The sequence below is a fragment of the Oratosquilla oratoria genome, chromosome 2 (genome assembly GCF_046742065.1).
Source record: "Oratosquilla oratoria isolate Oo_2021 chromosome 2, ASM4674206v1, whole genome shotgun sequence".
In the NCBI taxonomy this organism is placed as follows: Eukaryota; Metazoa; Arthropoda; class Malacostraca; order Stomatopoda; family Squillidae; genus Oratosquilla; species Oratosquilla oratoria.
In genome coordinates, this window is record NC_134778.1 from 48,374,285 (window position 1) to 48,391,784 (window position 17,500).

At 40.8% G+C, this 17,500-nt stretch overlaps 1 protein-coding gene across 1 annotated transcript in view; it reads left to right on the plus strand.

The window, feature by feature from the left end:
• LOC143035834 (fat-like cadherin-related tumor suppressor homolog) overlaps nucleotides 1-17,500 on the plus strand; it is a 742,303-nt gene that overhangs the window by 148,239 nt on the left and 576,564 nt on the right. The window lies entirely within an intron of this gene.

Below are 17,500 nucleotides of genomic sequence, written 5' to 3' on the forward strand. Positions count from 1 at the left end.
GGTTCGTGGCTTAGGAGGGGTGGACAGGAGACCTGGATTTGGAGGCTGAAATCAATGCATGTAACCGTGAGGTTACTTTAGGGATATTTATTAATCTTAACCTCAACCAACAAAGCTAGAAAGAGAGTAGGAGGCTTAGTCGTAGGGGCAGACAGGAAAAATTGAAATATTTTTAGTAGCAGGTAAACTAAAATGAGAAGATGCAGTAGGAGAGAAAGAAATTAAGATAATTTCAGTAGAAGGAAAAGTTTATGTAGATGTTTGTGCATGTAGTCATGTTTTTGTTTGCGATATGCTTGTGTGTGTATGCTACGCATAGAGTTGTTGTGTACATACCGCTTGATAATTAAGGGGCGAGTTATTAATATTATTATTATTATTAATTATTATTATTATTATTATTATTATTATTATTATTATTATTATTATTATTATTATTATTATTATTATTATTATTATTATTTTATGCCAGCCATAGCACGTCTACTGAAAATCTGCTACCTTTCCTCACGCTTGCCGCTTGATACAGACGGACTCATGTCCGTGGTAATTAGAACCCAGCACATCGCGGCATGCCTGGTCACGATCAGTCAAAGCTGGGAAAAGGATATGTCATAGATATGCGCGGCTATACACGATTTTTCGCGTACACCGCCCGTGGGAGAGGCGCAGCTGACAAGTAGTCTGTACGGTATGGTCTAGGTGTGCGTTTGTGTTTGGCGTCTTTCTAGGTGTCTCATGTGAAGTTTGTATTTGTGTTGGTTGAGTGGATGGATGTTGGAAACTCGATGTAGGGACTCAATACAGGCAAAGAAGGGAACAGTTTATATACGGAACTAGGGTGCAGAGTGGGAGGAAAAGAGGTACATGATTGGTCGAGACTGGCCAGTAGGGATCTAGACATTGACCTGGGATCCCGTTTATGAACCTGCCTGACCAGTATGTCGTTCGTCTTCTTCCCTAACGATCTTATTATTGTGGTGAAAGTTTCTGAGGCTAGGAATTATGTACATGTCGATGATTTGGTAGTTGAGAGAAGGTTTTTTTGTTTTTGATGTAAAGAGCTTCCAATATACGGAGTCGGGAGTTGTCTCTTTACCAGGAAAAAAGTGACGTTGCGACCCAGGATCCAGGCCTGTCTTTGAAGATGATACTTCCGTGGTGGTGGCTACGACACGTCCTTTGGAGTGGTGAGAGCTTTAGAGGTGCCCCCTCCACGGTAAGCTTGTATCCTTCCGGCTCCTTGGCGATGGTAACATACTCATAACACTAAGCAGCTACCAACTCATTGAGGAGTTGGATACGATCAAGGTATTGGATGGCAAGCCTGTGACCCTGCATAGCCTCAATCCTGAGGATAAGCGGCACAGACTCGTGGTTCACGACTACCCGACTGACTATGAGACTGATGTCATCGCAGAACACAGTCGGGTAGTCGGGGCTACGAGGATGCGCCGGTGGGACAAGACTCCCCACACGTCAGGTTCTCATCACCATTAAAGGTTCCTTTAATGAACTTGACCTGGGTGCGTGGAGCAAATATGATGTCTGCACGTACATCCCCGATCCTCTCCGTTGCTTCAAATGTCAACAATACGGGCATCATTAGGTGTGGTGCAGGGCCACTAAACCCAAATGCTGCATTTGCAGCATGTCTCATGGCACTGAAACTTGCCTTAACAAGTTCAAGGCTGGAATGTAGGGTGCTCAGCACGTAAAGCTCAGGCTATTCCCAATATAGAGAGGGCGGAGAAGCGCCAGGACTTCATACCTCCCTCCCCCCCAGGTACAGGCACATATGTATGGGGCAGCAGGAAGCACTTCAACACGGAGGCAAAGAAACCTGCACCTAGTGCTCCTGACCTGAACAATCAGGAGCACTTTCCCACACTCCCAGATACACGCCACAGACAAAACCTCGCCCCCACACAGAACACAAAATCAGCGACTACGAAAGCCCCTAAGCCCACGCCACCAACACCGACCCCACGGACACAGAAAGTGCAGCCACCTCCCCCTCAGTATTCATCTGATGTCCTCATCCTGCGGGAGAGTGACTTCAAACTGATTGTGGCTGCTGTCCTAATTGGAGTTACTACTGCTCTAGGGCATAAGAGTACTCCAGAGGAGGCAACAGACATGGTGGAGCAGGCCACCACTTCTGTGCTCAAAACACTCAAAGAGAATAAGTTGAACATGAACACCTTCACGACATCCAGCCCAAAGCACATGCCACGGCTGCAGATGACAGACGAGCAACGTTCCTAGAATGGTATAAGGGCTTTAACGCTCGTACCTCCCTAGCAGAACTATGGTTCAAGCTCCGTAGAGCTACAGGCAGGACTCAACCGTGACGCACTCATCATACCCCTGGTGACGAGGCGCAGCGACTGGTGCAAGAGTTTGCCTCTCGCTCCAGTAGCACCTCACTCCCGCAGTGTGTTCAAGACACACTGCAGGACCTACAGGGAGTGCGGCGCCTCGGAGTCGAGTACATGATGAGTCGATCGGATGACACTGATATTAGCTTTACGCTCATAGAGCTACGGACCACACATAGGATCAGTTCTTCTAAGGGTGGTCAACTCATCTTGGAGGACTGGCACGCTGCCAACAGCTTGGAAGTAGGGCAATCATAACACCGATTCCTAAGCCCAAATAGCCCGGTGCCTATCGTTTCATCAGCATGATAAGCTGTATAAGGAAGACAGCGGAAAGGATGGTGCTCAACAGGCTGCTGTGGAAACTCGGTCCCATGCATGAGCATGCACATGTTTACTGCAGGGGCACTGACACAGCAAACAATTTAGCAACTCTCCTCAATGCTGTCAGTGGCAATCCATCCATCGTGGTCTTTTTGGACTTGGAAAAGACGTTTGAGCTAGCCAGTCCACTGGTGATATTAGACATTCTTGCTCGTAAGGGTGTAAAAGGCATGCTGCTTTCTTGGATTGCTATCTCAGTCACAGTTCTGCGAAAGTAAAATTTCAGGGTCACGTATCGGAGGCCAGAATTCTGGAGAATGGCACTCCACAGGGAGGGGTCCTCAGACCCACTCTGTTCAACGTGCTTATCTCCAATATTGTGGAACTACCTCTTCCCAGTGAATGCAATATTGTCTCTTATGCAGACGACCTTGCTCTCATAATTACTGGGAGGCGACAGTGTTTCAGCAGAGCCCAACGCTGCTTAAACACTGTAGCGACCGAATGCTGTCGGTTAGAATTAAAGGTCTCCCCTGCCAAATCAAAAGCCATGACGTTAGGACTCTGAAGTGAGGGGGAGCACCTCACCATCCAGGGCCTTGGGCTGGACTGGGTCCACCAGTTTCAGTACCTGGGGTCTGGATTGATGAGAGACTCACCTTTGAGAAAGAACTATCCTATCTCAAAGAGAGGCTGAAGGCTCGAACCACAGTCATGAGAGCAATGACGGGGAAGGTACTTGGTGCTACACATCAGGTCCCTCGCACGTTCTACGTGCAAGCAGTTCGCAGTTTGGTTGACTATGCTGCCTCAGCTCTCATAACTGTGGCGAAAGCTGCGCTTGAAGAACTGGACCCTCGCCAAAATGTCGCAGCGAGGATCTTGGAGGTTCAACCTTGGACCAAGAATATTAACCTCCGAATGGAAGCCTCACTGCCTTCATTAATATCACGGATCAGAAGGCTGGAGGTTGAATTTCTTGCCAAGATAGTCCAGAGCCTCAGGATAACTGAGCTGAGTCAGAGCATTGCGATAGCTCTGGAACCCTTATCCACCGTGGTACCTGGCTATCTCGTGCGGCTAGGCTCCTGAACACCTTTGGGCTCACCAGTGCATTTCTTGAGAAAGGTCCTCACCCGGAGTTCAAGTCCCTATCACCATGGCTGTCGGTACCTGCAGCTTTTGTTGTCGCTAAGCTTCCCAGTAAGAAGTTATGTGACCAGGAAAGAGTGTGAGCGCGGGCCTTACAGGGCATCCGCGCACTGTCGAGACCTGGGATGGCGGTCTATTATACGGATGGGTCCGTGGACCCCAACAGGCCTCGTAGTGCGGGGGCTGCCTTCGTGACGGATGGTTTGACCTTTGGCAGGAGAGTATCTGATCATGCGTCAACTCTCCAAGCCTAGACCATTGCGGTCCAAGGAACGTTAGAGCATGCTCTAATATCTCGATCTGGTTTTGTGGTGGTCCACACGGACTCACATTCTCTGTTAGGCAGCTTGCAATCTACACAGCCCAGCGACAATGTACGCCTACTGACCTCCATCCTAACACTCCTGTTGAAACTCCACCAGCACGGCAGGAGTGTTACGCTACAGGTTTATATAGTGGCTAGATCTTTGTGCAGCACCTAAGAGCCCATACCATTCTTCGTTTTTCTTATGATCTTTGCTTCATTAGCATAGTTTGTATCGTCCACCTTGTCATTAACATAGATAAGAAATATTATAGATGCTACCACCGAACCCTGGCAGACTCCACTGGTCACTGGTCTCCATGCTGACATCTTATTCTTTACTACTGTCTTTATGTACCTTTCCTTCAAAGAATATGTTATTTATTGAAGTAGCATGTGTGTGTGTGTGCGTGTGTGTGTGTGTGTGTGTGTGTGTGTGTGTGTGTGTGTGAGAGAGAGAGAGAGAGAGAGAGAGTGTGTGTGTGTGTTTGTGTGTGTGTATGTGTGTTTGTGTGTGCGCGTGTGTGTGTGCATGTAAGCTTGTGTATGTGTGTGTGTCCGCGTTTGTGTGTGTGTGTGTGCGCGCGTGTGTGTGTGTGTGTGTGTGTGTGTGTGTGTGTGTGTGTTTGCGTGTGTGTCTGCACGCGTACGGAGATAACCTCGAGCTCCCAGAGATCCTTCTTTAACAGAATAAACACGACTGGTTTTATCCAAAACAAAATAAATAAAGGTGATTCAGAGGATTCAAGCGTTCATCTAGAGCGTTTCAACCCTATACGATCAGAGGTTACTCTTCAAGTTACACAAATTTGTTTCCCATCAACCAGATAATGTTCTACCATTTTGCTACGAAGGAGGTTTCCCTAAATTCAATGAAATTGCCTGGTGGGAACTAGAATATGCGAATAAAGTAAAATGCAGAGAAAGGGCAAAAGGCAAGCCATGGGTAGGCTTCACTGGTTAAGGGACTGGATGGCAGGTCCTGATTAGTCTTGAGTTCTCAACTTTACTTCTGATACTCTCGAGTTTCCCAAAGTTTCCAAAGTGGCTTATGAATTTTGACCTAAAGATTTTATAAGACTTGCCCCGAAAAAAAATTATCTGGAAAGTTGTGTTTGGATGTATATCACCAAAACTTGAGCTGTCTCGGCCTCTGAATCCAAGAAGATTTAATCAGACCAGATCTCAGACCAAGCTTCTTGAGCTCTTTGAATATTCTCATGATTTTCTTTTTTGTCTCCTCGTTTTTTTATTTTCCTTTTTTCAAGTCTTTTGGACTAAGAGGACCCTCTCAGTGCGGCGGTAGTTAATCTACCTTAAGCCAACTTGAACTCTCCCTTTGCTAATTTGGCCCATCGGGGCTTCTGGAGGGAAAAATTAACATATTTCATCCTTCACCAACCGTCTCCAAGGAAAAGAAAGAAAAGGGAAGAGAGTGGAGGGTCATTACGTAACAGGAAACTTCGGATGAGAAAGGGAGACATTGCATGGGAGGAAAGGGGACAACGAGGAGATTAATGCGTCGCGGGAAGGGAAAGAAAGGGAAGAGAGGAGGGCGAGGGTATATAGGAAAAAATGAGGAGGCAAAAGAGGAAGAGAAGATAGAAAAACAAGAGGAGAATGAAATGAAGAGGAAGAAGCAGAAAAGGAAAAGGAGAAGGGAAATTGAAGAGTAGAATAGAGATATTCAGAGAAAATCAGAAAAGGAGGAAAAGTATGAAATAGGATTGAAGAAGTAGATGAAGTGAAGGGAAAGAAGGAAGATAATTTAGGGTATAGACAAAACAGAAAAAAATCGAAGGTTGGGGGAGTATGAAAGAATAGGAAATGAAATAGAGAAGGGAACAATTTTGAGAATGAAACTTTGACTAACAGACGTGCATGGGAGGGAAAATGTGTTAGTAAGGAAAAGGAGAAAACGGAGAGGTAAAGTGTGGGAGTGGGGGTATTTACCTGTGACTCCCAAACAAAGTGAATTGGGAGGAAGTTAGAAGAGAAAGCTGAAGCAAGGAGAGAGAGAGAGAGAGAGAGAGAGAGAGAGAGAGAGAGAAAGCTGAAGGTGGATGGGGTAGGGTGTGAAAAACCAAAATGAGAATTTTTTTTTTTCTTGATTATTCCCCATTTCATATCAAAGCTACTACATCTAGGTAACTGAGAAGTGTAGAGAGAAAAAACGAAATGAAAATAGATATATCAAAATGTGAAGGAAAAGGAAGCGGGAAATACTACTTACAAGGAATTACACCCCACAGCGTGCTAGGTCTCCAAAACACGAGGGAAGTGGGAACGGATGAGTGTGGTAGAAGAGTGTAAACACTTTAGCCATGTCGGTATACGCCCAGCGTACTAAGGTGTGAGAGAAGGGGAGGGAGGAGGATGGCAGGGGAACCTACAAACTTATCAACCCTGTGCCTCCTGCCCTGCTCCCCTACGTTTCCATCTCCTTCCCTTCCCTGCAGTCGCTTCTCCTCCATATATCTCTATCTCTTTCTCCCTCTCTCTCACGAATACAAACACACACACATACACACATACACACACGCACGCACGCATGCACGCACGCACACACACGTGCACACACGCACGCGAGCAATCGCGCCACGTATACAAAGCTGGGGTATGATGTTTGGAGAAAAAGAGACGGGATCTCCTTTCCTGTATCCAAATTTACAAATCATGAATACCAATGAATGTGTTAACTGAGATGGACTCTCTATCGATGCGCAGGGAGTACTGTATATCCCATGACTACACGAAATAATTTGACGACAGGCAGAACAAATGTCTAAGTGGTGAATAGCAGTGGAAGCTGTGGAGAAGAAGGGAAGGACCACAAGCAGTGATAAAGAAGCAATGCCAAAGCCGAATCCACCATGGAAGTTCAAAAGCGAACGGGATTCGTATATACTCGTACGGACGAAGACAAATGGAGACGTGCATATCCGTTAGTCTCTCTCTCTCTCTCTCTCTCTCTCTCTCTCTCTCTCTCTCTCTCTCTCTCTCTCTCTCTCTCTCTCTCTGTGTGTGTGTGTGTGTGTGTGTGTGTGTGTGTGTGTGTGTGTGTGAACGTTGTTTTGGCACGATGGAAGAGAGGTGGGAGGGTAAAGAAGTGAAAGAGACTGGGAGGGAAATGGTGGGAAGAGGAGGAGGAAATGAAGAAAGAATGAAAGAGGTAATAAAAGGAGTGCCGCTTTAGATTCTTTGCCTAAGAATCTATACGTCGATGATGGGAAAGGGCATAATGGCAAGGTGTGAAAGGGAGGAAAGATGATGAAGGCATAGAGGGGAGGATGTGGAAGGGGTGGGTGGGATTTTTTTTTTTTTTTTTTTCTTTTCTTTTGAGAAAGGGAGAGTTGGATGTCTCAGAAAAGAACACGACTCTGCGGTTATTGTTATGATAACTCATTAATTTTTTGTCCAGTCATAGCCATTTAATGTTATGTACGAACTTATTTTTTTTTTACATTTGTTGAAATCATTCCTAGGTTAAAAAATGAATATAATGAGTATAAGATTCAAACATGCCGACAAAAAAAAAAAAAAAATAGCTCCATAGTGAAGTCATATGAGCGAGAAAAAATGCTGAGGTGTTTATCCAAATGAATTCTGAAGTTTCGAACTGTATTAAAATGCGGTTGACAAAGTCAAGTGCTGGATGTGCAAGAAAACGACCTCATAGTTGAAGTGATAAGCTAATAAGGATTCAGTTTTTTTTTTTTTTTCAGTTATTCAACTACTTGACTTGTGTGGAACTTGTCTGTCTACCGCCATGCGATTTTATTCGGGCAAGGATAGAAAGTCAGGCAACTAATAGGTGAAAAAAAGATTTTAGTTTAATTTTCATATTCCAACACATTGTCTATATCTTTCTACTGAGAGTAGTGTGGAGAAGATAATCTGATGTCGCATAGTCAAGAAGCCCAAAAGTTAAAAGAGAGGGAGGCTGAGAGAGAGAATGATATTTTGGTTAGTTTTATCTGTCATATTCGGAACCACTGTGTTCTCTCCTTTCGGGTAGACCATATATATATATATATATATATATATATATATATATATATGTATATATATGTGCGTGTGTGTGTGTGTGTAAAGCGAAATGAACTTGGGCAAAACGTGATTTGGCGAAATGAAATGGGACAAAACGTAATTTGGCGAAATGGAATTTGGCAAAACGTGATTTGGGAAAATGAAATTTGGTAAACATGATTTGGCGAATTGAAATGGGACAAAACGCAATTTGACGAAATGAAATTGGTCAAAACGTAATTTGGTGAGATGAAATTTGACAATACGTGATATATATATATATATATATACATATGTATATATATATACATATTTATTTATATATATATATATATATATATATATATATATATATATATATATACACACACACACACATTTATCAACCACAATTCACTTTAATCAACGTCGAGGAATTCGGCGGAGGCCTACATGCAGAAATTGATCAAGCGAAGGACTCGAACTCCCGCTCACACGTAACAAGTGACCATTGACTCATCATATATATATATATATATATATCTATATATATATATATATATATATATATATATATATATATATATGTATATATATATATATATGTGTGTGTGTGTGTGTGTGTGTGTGTGTGTGTGTGTGTGTGTGTGTGTGTGCTCTTGTTTTTAATCCCTATAATGTTTTCCTAATTGGTAAAAAAAAGTAATTTAATTTTTGTTTCGTTGTTGTTTTCTAAAAGATATTTTATCATAACGCGCGCACACAGACACACATAACCACCTCTTTTTTGGCCTTCCCCTTATGTTCACCCTAATCACTTTTTTCCTCCCTCGTTTTGCTTGTCTATCTTCACACATTCTTCCGAGGTGCCCAAACCATCTCAGTATTCCTTGATCAACCATGTCAGCCAACTGTCTTTCCAGCCCCACTTTCTGTTTCACCTTCACATTTTTCATTATAACAATCCTCATAATACCCACCTCATTTCTTGCAAAAGTTACCTCAAACACGTTTAGGCTCTTCTTTCATATTCCAAAGCTTCGTTCAATAAAGTACTAAGGACACTGTCACTTCGTGCTGTCTTCACCCATGCCCAGATACCTGTGTCTCATTGTCTCCAAAAATTTCGTCCCCCCACTATACTCGTTGCATCGAAAAATGGCCGTTAGGGCGGAGCACTGGGAGTCCCCCTGTGTTGCCACATATAATTATTTTATAACTTTATTTTATTTTATAATTTCATTTTATAATTTCATAATGTTGCCATATATAATTATATTATAATTTTTTGTCACACACCACCACTGAGGTAAAAATCAAAGCAATGTTTTCTATACAAAGGTTTCGTTTCCTCGAGTCATAGACAAGGCATATGACCAAGAGAGAGCGACGGTGCCGCTACATCTATTCTTTGGCCCCGCCCCCCTCACACTGCATTCAGTGTGAGCCGTGCGGGCCGTGTTATCTGGGGAGATGTGGCAACACCGGGAGATCTCCTAATCCCGCCTTAGCGGTCATTTCTCGTTGCGCTGACTATAGATATTTACTTGCTTCTCTTGTTCTGTAATTCAGCTCCACTACTCCATTGTATGATACATGTGACCCCAAATACTAAAAGCTACTTCTTCCAGTTTCGCGCCCCTCAAATCCACCTCCAATCTACATATATTATTATCAACGCTTGCATATCGCGTCATCTTACTTTTACCCACATTTACTTTCAGTTTTCTACTTTCAGACACCCTCCCAAACACCACAACCTTTTTTAGTTCATCATCAGACTTAGACACAAGCGGAATGTCGTTCGCAAACAACAACTGGCCATTCCCGTATCCACTCACTAACCAACTCCAGAACTCAGTCTAACACCTTCGTGTTCACCACCCCATCCACATACACATTGAAAAACAACTGTAACACCACACAACCTCGGTGCACCCCATCTTCGTTGCACAACACCCACTCCCCTTATCCCCAATATCCGCAAGAAATTTCTGTCATACGCCTACTCCAAATCCATGAAAGCTCCAAAAACATCCCAATCTTTGCCAAAAATATTTTTTCACATATATACGTTCATGTATATATATATATATATGTGTGTGTGTGTGTGTGTGTGTGTGTGTGTGTGTGTGTGTGTGTGTGTGTGTGTGTGTGTGTGTGTGTGTAGAGAGAGAGCATATATATAGATAGAAATATGAAATACGGATTGTACTTAATTCTATGTAAGAAATGATTTGTATGCAGATAGTGGAGGGTCGAAATGGTACAGATAGGGCGAGGAAAAAGAAGGAATTGCTTAGAAATAGGCTAATACGCGAGGAAATTTGGAAAGGAAGAGAGTGGGTGTTGATTGGGGGAACGAAAATAGAATGGAGAAAGCCCATTGCGTTAAAGCTGGGTTGTGGTATGGAAAGTTGAAGTTTGATTAAATAGAGAAGAGAAGAGAGGAAAGAAAGGAAGGAGAAAGTAAATCATAATGCTTGAAAAGACATACTGTATAGGAAAGCAGTAAAGGGAATAGGAAAGTAGGAATTGGAAGGTAATAAAAAAAAATATCCTTGGGAAAGTACTGCTTTATTCTCATAACCTCTCTCTCTCTCTCTCTCTCTCTCTCTCTCTCTCTCTCTCTCTCTCTCTCTCTCTCTCTCTCTCTCTCTCTCTCTCTCTCTCTCTCTCTCTCTCTCGTTTCTCAGTGTACAGAAGCCAGAACAAACTTCAACGTAATGACCTGTTCTGCTGCTGCTCTCTCTGTTCTTTTGTGTGTGCGAGTGTGATAGAAAGTGCGAGGCATTGACAGAGACTATGTATGAAAAGGGAGAAACACGACTGTTGTTTGTGAACGAAAGTATCCCAACAACTTAAATTCAAGCTCGTCTTGACTTCCTTGTTATTCAGCAACTGAGTGGCATTGTCCTTCTTGTAGTCGAAATGAAATAAATATATTGCCGATACAGGAAATGGTTTCCCTACTATTCGGAGCAGGTTGAACTAATATTCAGAATAAATGAAAGAGATTCAGTTTGGAGATGTAATTCTCATTAACTGTTCTCCCTTATGCCAATCGATTGTACTCAACAGACGGGTAGAGTCTGTGGTCTTCAATGATTTCACAGAAATTTAATCGAAAGAGTTTGATCATTCCAATAGAGAGGAGAGTTCCTTTGGCTGAATAAAATCGCGTTGCGGCAGCCAGAACAAGTGAGTTATCAGTACCAGTGCTTGGGTTAGTCGAGATAGACTTGATATCTTCGCAACCCAAAGGGTTTCCCTTGGTTGAATAAAATCACCTGATGTCAACTGGAACAGATGCACCAATCGTGAATAGCAGTAAAAGGGCACATCAAGGTAGTTCTCAAACCGTCGCTCCAGTGACATTTTCTATCTGATGAATCAAATCGGCTGGCGGCAGCCACAATAAATGTAAAATCCTCCAATACCAGTGAAAGAGTTGAAAAAAAACCGCAAAGTCGGCAGTGAAATATCATTCTTATCGAAATTACGGGTCTCTCGGGAGATGGTCCCCGTCGAGGAAATAGAGTCCCCGCCGAAAATATGTATGGGATAGGGGAAAGGGGGAGGGGGGATAGGGGAGGGGGAATCTAGCAAGACGAAAGGGGAAAAGGAGGGAGAGCCCATGAAAAGGAAGACCAGGGGAAGGGGGATGGGAGAGTCAGGGAAAGAGGGAAGGGAGGGGAAAGAGTAAAGGTTAATTTCTCTGCTATGCTAACGTTCCCTAAGTTGTTTGTGAACGAAAGCATCCCAACAACTTAAATTCAAGTTCGTCTTGACTTCCTTGTTATTCAGCAACTGAGTGGCATTGTCCTTCTTGTAGTCGAAATGAAATAAATATATTGCCGATACAGGAAATGGTTTCCCTACCATTCGGAGCAGGTTTAACTAATATTCAGAATAAATTAAAGAGATTCAGTTTGGTGATGTAATTCTCATTAACTGTTCTCACTAATGCCAATCGATTGTACTCAACAGACGGGTAGAGTCTGTGGTCTTCAATGATTTCACAGAAAAGGAAGACCAGGGGAAGGGGGATGGGAGAGTCAGGGAAAGAGGGAAGGGAGGGGAAAGAGTAAAGGTTAATTTCTCTGCTATGCTAACGTTCCCTAAGTTGAGTAAAATCGTCTGGCGTCAAGTATGATGGAGTGCTTATTATGCGTCACCATAGTGAAGGGGTTTACAAAGGATTAAAAAGGCGGAGCATGCCGACAGGAGACCTTTTGATCCATATCTAGGTCGGATGAAAAAAAAAAAAAAAATCATATTAATAATAAAATAATAAATAAAATGAGATCTTCGGAACCCCATTACGAGTTCTTTTCCCAGCTGAAAAAAAAATCGTCTAGTGTTAACCAGATCAAATTCTTAGGTGTTATCGTATAGCAAAGAGGTTACACAAGGGTGGGAGTTGTTGTTCTCGTGGTTGAATAACATAGCATGGTGGAAGTAACACGAAGGTATATAAGAGCATTTTCAGCTGTCTACAGGCTAATTGAGGGTGGCTATAACCTTTCATTTGGACGAAGGGGGCTTTCCTCGTCTGAATAGTATTGATAGACCTCAACAACCTAGTGACGGTGACTTGGAGGGATATCGAAACGGAAGAATAGGTGGAGAGGGATGAAGGATAAGGAGTGTGAGAGTAATTCGCTAGTAGCAGCGACATCAAACCGGGTTCGAATCCCGCATGCAACTGTCACAAAAAAATTATCGATAAGGAGTGTATTATGGGATGATTAAGGGGAGTACAGAAAGGTAAAGAAATTTTCTTTGGGTGAAGGACCAAAAAGAGTAACTGAGGGGAAAGGAGAGTATTGGGAAAACTGTCTAAGGGATATAAAGAGAGAAGAAAAGGGGAGTGAAAGAGAAAAGGGAAGAAGTTAAGAGCAAGCGAAAACGGCGATGTATATGAGAGGAAAACGGGGAGGAGGGACGACGAGTAATGGGAAAGCAGGAGAGAGGACAAACGGGATAAGTAAGATGGTATGGGAGGGAAAGGAGACAGATGGAAAAAGGAAATGAGGGAAAAGGAAAAAATGAGGTTAAGATGAGATATGAAAGAGAGTAGGAAGACAGGAGAGAGTCTGCAGAGAGTCTGGGAAGGCTGAATGTATGCTGTAAGGAAATATGGGAGGATAGGAATGAGGGAAAGGTGGAGGACATCCGATATAATTTAATTTTTCATCACCGGATGCCAACCCGATCCTCTTTGTGAGAGACGCACTCCATATGCAATAAGCAGTTTTCTGTCCTCTGGCCGGGCTGTTATGCTTTTTAGCTTATGGAGTTATCCCATAGCAAATCTTCGGGTTCAAAAACCTTGGCGTAGTCTCCAGAACGACTGTGTGATCAAAGTGTTTACACGCTGTTCTTGTTGATATGCAGATATATATATACATACATATATATATGTATATATATATATACATATATATATGTATATATATATATATATATACACATACACAAACGCGCGCGCACACACACACACACACACACACACACACACACACACACACACACACACACACACATATATATAAATATATATATATATATATATATATATATATATATATGTGTATATATATGTATATATATATTATATATATATATATACATGTATATATATATGTATATATATGTATATATATATATAATATATTGTATATATATATTTATATATATATATATATTATATATGTATATATATATATACACAAAGGATTACAAAAGCGGAGCATGCCGACAGGAGACCATTTGGTCCATATCTAGGTCGGATGCGAAAAAAATCATAATGATGATAAATCAATAAATGAATGAATAAAAAATATAATAATGTAAATAATAAACAAAATACATAAATAAATGCATAGGTATAGTTAAATAATAAACAAACAGGTAAATAGTAAATAATAATAAATTGACATATAACTAATGATAAATGAGAATCAAACAAATAATAATAAACAAACAGACAAATGATAACAAAACAAATAAACAAATAATACAAAATAAATTATAATCATTACAGCATCTTGCTTAGGTGTTTATCTAAATGATTCTTAAAGCTTCGAACTGAACTACATTGCACTGCCTCTGCAGGAAGTTTATTCCATTCATTAACTACATGGTTGGCGAAGTTGTTTCTACCCACTTCCAAATTAAATCTATTTCCGGACAGTTTGAGACCATTGTTTCTTGTCTGATTCTCATTCAGTTTGATTATTTTGTCACTTTTGATGTTGTCAATTCCCTTTAGACTCTTAAAGACCTGTATAAAGTCACCTCTAAGTCTACGCTTTTTTAGGGAAAACAGATTCAAATGTTATAGTCGATTTTTGTATGATTTATTTTTGATATTTGGAATCAGTTTTGTGGCTCGCCGTTGTACTGTACTTATTCAAATCTGTCAATGTCTTTAATGAGATTCGGTGACCATATGGAAATAGCATATTCCAAATGTGGACGAAATAACGATGTATATAGCTTGTTAATGAGTAATGGACTTTTGAAGTCAAAAGATCGCACAATCAGTCCTAGAATCGTATTTGTTTTCATAGAGGCTGAAATACACTGCTTAGATGATTTGGGATCGTTACTGATAATTACGCCGAGAGCTTTTTCACTACCCACTTTTGTTAACGAATTTCCAAATAAATTGTAATCGTACTTACTGTTATTTTTACCTATGTGCATTACCTTGCATTTGTGTTAAATTTCATCAGCCACTTTTCAGGCCATTGCTTTAATTTATCTAAATCTTCTTGAATATCTAATTGGTTTAAGTGATCATTTACCATTTCGCACAGTTTTGTATCAGCAAATTTGGAAGCAGTAGATTTTAGTCCATGGTCTATATCATATATACTATAAATAGAAGTGGCCCAAGAACGGAACCCTGAGGAACTCCACTTATAACATTTTTCCATTCAGAAGTTTTTCCATTTAAAACAACTCTCTGTTTTCGACCATTCAACCAATTACTAGTCCAACTTAATAGGCTACCACTTATTCCGTGTGAAGCTAATTTAGTAAGTAGTCTTTCGTGGGGGACGGTATCAAAAGCTTTTGCAAAATCTAGATATATTAAATCTATATTGTTTCTTTTGTCATAATTCGAGATGACTGTGCTGTAGAATTCGAGTAAGTTAGTCACGCAAGAACGTTTCCGTCTGAAACCATCCTGGCTATCATATATCAAACAGTTACTTTCTAAATGATGTTCGATAGCATCTCTGATGGTAGTTTCCATCATTTTTCCTACGATTGAAGTCAAACTTATAGGCCTGTGGTTATTTGGTTTAATTTTGTCACCTTTTTTGAATATGGGAGTAACGTTAGCTAGCTTCCATTCTTTTGGGACATCTCTGGATATGATGGGTTTCTTGAAAATAATTTCTAATGGAACAACAATCTCATTTTACATTTCCTTTAAGATTCTTGGATGCCAACCGTCAGGCCCTGGTGTCTTATTAACGTTGAGTTTTTCTATACACCTTTTATTTTTTTTATTTTCTTATACTTACTGTAGTAAGTTCATCCTAGACTTTTCACAGGTTTCAGTTTGGAGTTCACTTTGAGGTGTTTCGTTTACGAATACTGAGCTAAAATAATTGTTTGAAATATCACACATTCCTTCATTTGAATATTGAAGTTGACCGTCAGCAGATAATAGTGGACCAATGTGATTCCTAAAAACCTTCTTATCTCTAATATAACTATAGAATTCTTTGGTATTCTCTTTGGATTTATCAGCGATATTCATTTCGTATTGTCGTTTTCGTTTTTTATTGTCTTTTTTAAATCTCTCTGTATTAATACATAACCTTGATAGTCATTAGATGCACCCGAGCACTTACATTTCTTATAAGCCTACCTCTTTTTAGCAATACTTTCTTCAGTTTCTTTGTCGAGCCATTTTGGGCGAGCCTGATTCGGGGGACGTCTGTCCTTATAAGGAATGTATGATTCGTCTTAGTGAGCGTATTTTTAAATATTTCCCACATCTTATATAGGTCTTTCGCTTAATTTTGCCTCCCAATCTGTAAGCTGAATCTCCTGAGGTAGTCCTATGAACTGAGCTTTACTAAAATCGGGTATTTTAGAAACACAAGTATTCTAAAAAAATTAGTAGTTTGAATCTAAGTTGTGATCGCTATTTGCAACAGTTTCACCGACTTCTACATCAGTTATCATGCTTTCGCGGCTAGTGATCAATAGATCGAGTAAGTTTCCATATCTTGTGGGCTCTTTTACATGCTGAACTAAGTATTTGTCACCGAGAAAATAAATCAAGCGACTACCTATATGGCTTTGTTCCAGGGTCATACAATCAATGTCAGTAAAATAGAAATCACCTATTATCAATAAATCTCGGTTGCAGAAACTAGACAATTCTTGAAATAACAGTTTGTCGTCTGCTAATGATAATGTCTTTGGCCTATATGTTACACTTACATTTACTTTTTGTCCATTTGTTTAGGTTAATTCTACCCACAAACTATCATATGCATCCTGTTTCACTTTCTCTAAAACACAGGCATGGACATTGTTTATAACGTACAACAGAACACCCCCACCTTGCTTGTGGTTTCTATCCTGATGAAAGTGTTTAAATCCCGCAATATTAAATTCAGCTTCAAACAGTTCACCATTTAACCATGTCTCGGTTTTGAGTTTCAATATCGTGCCTTACATTATAATTTTTTTTTATTGACACCTTGCTCTATATTGATATTTGGTCCTTCATTGACATTCCCATAAAAATTAACATTTCCCCCATCACAGACATCTGGTCGCTCACGGTCATCTGATCTCTTTTGCACACTTTGTCCCTTACGTCATCGCGTTTCACAACGGCCTTCCGTAGTTCATTGACATTCTGTCCGGCACCCCTTCCTAAAATTATATTTTGTCCTCCAGTGACATTATATCCTACCGTGATATTTTGTCCTCCACTATCATTAAATCCCATCATGATATATTGTCCTTCATTGTCATTACATCCCATCGTGATATTTTGTCCTTCATTGCCATTTTGTCCGGCATCCCTTCCTAAATTTATATTTTGTCCTTCACTGACATTATATTCTACCGTGATATTTTGTCCTCGACTATCATTACTTCCCATCGTAATATTTTGTCCTCCACTATCAATACATCCCATCGTGATCTTTTGTCCTCTGTCATTACATCCCATCGTGATATTTTGTCCTTTGACATTACATCCTAATGTAATATTTCGTCCTCTACCCACATTGTATCCTAAAATTATATTTTGTCCTATACTGGCATATTGTTCTACATTAATGCT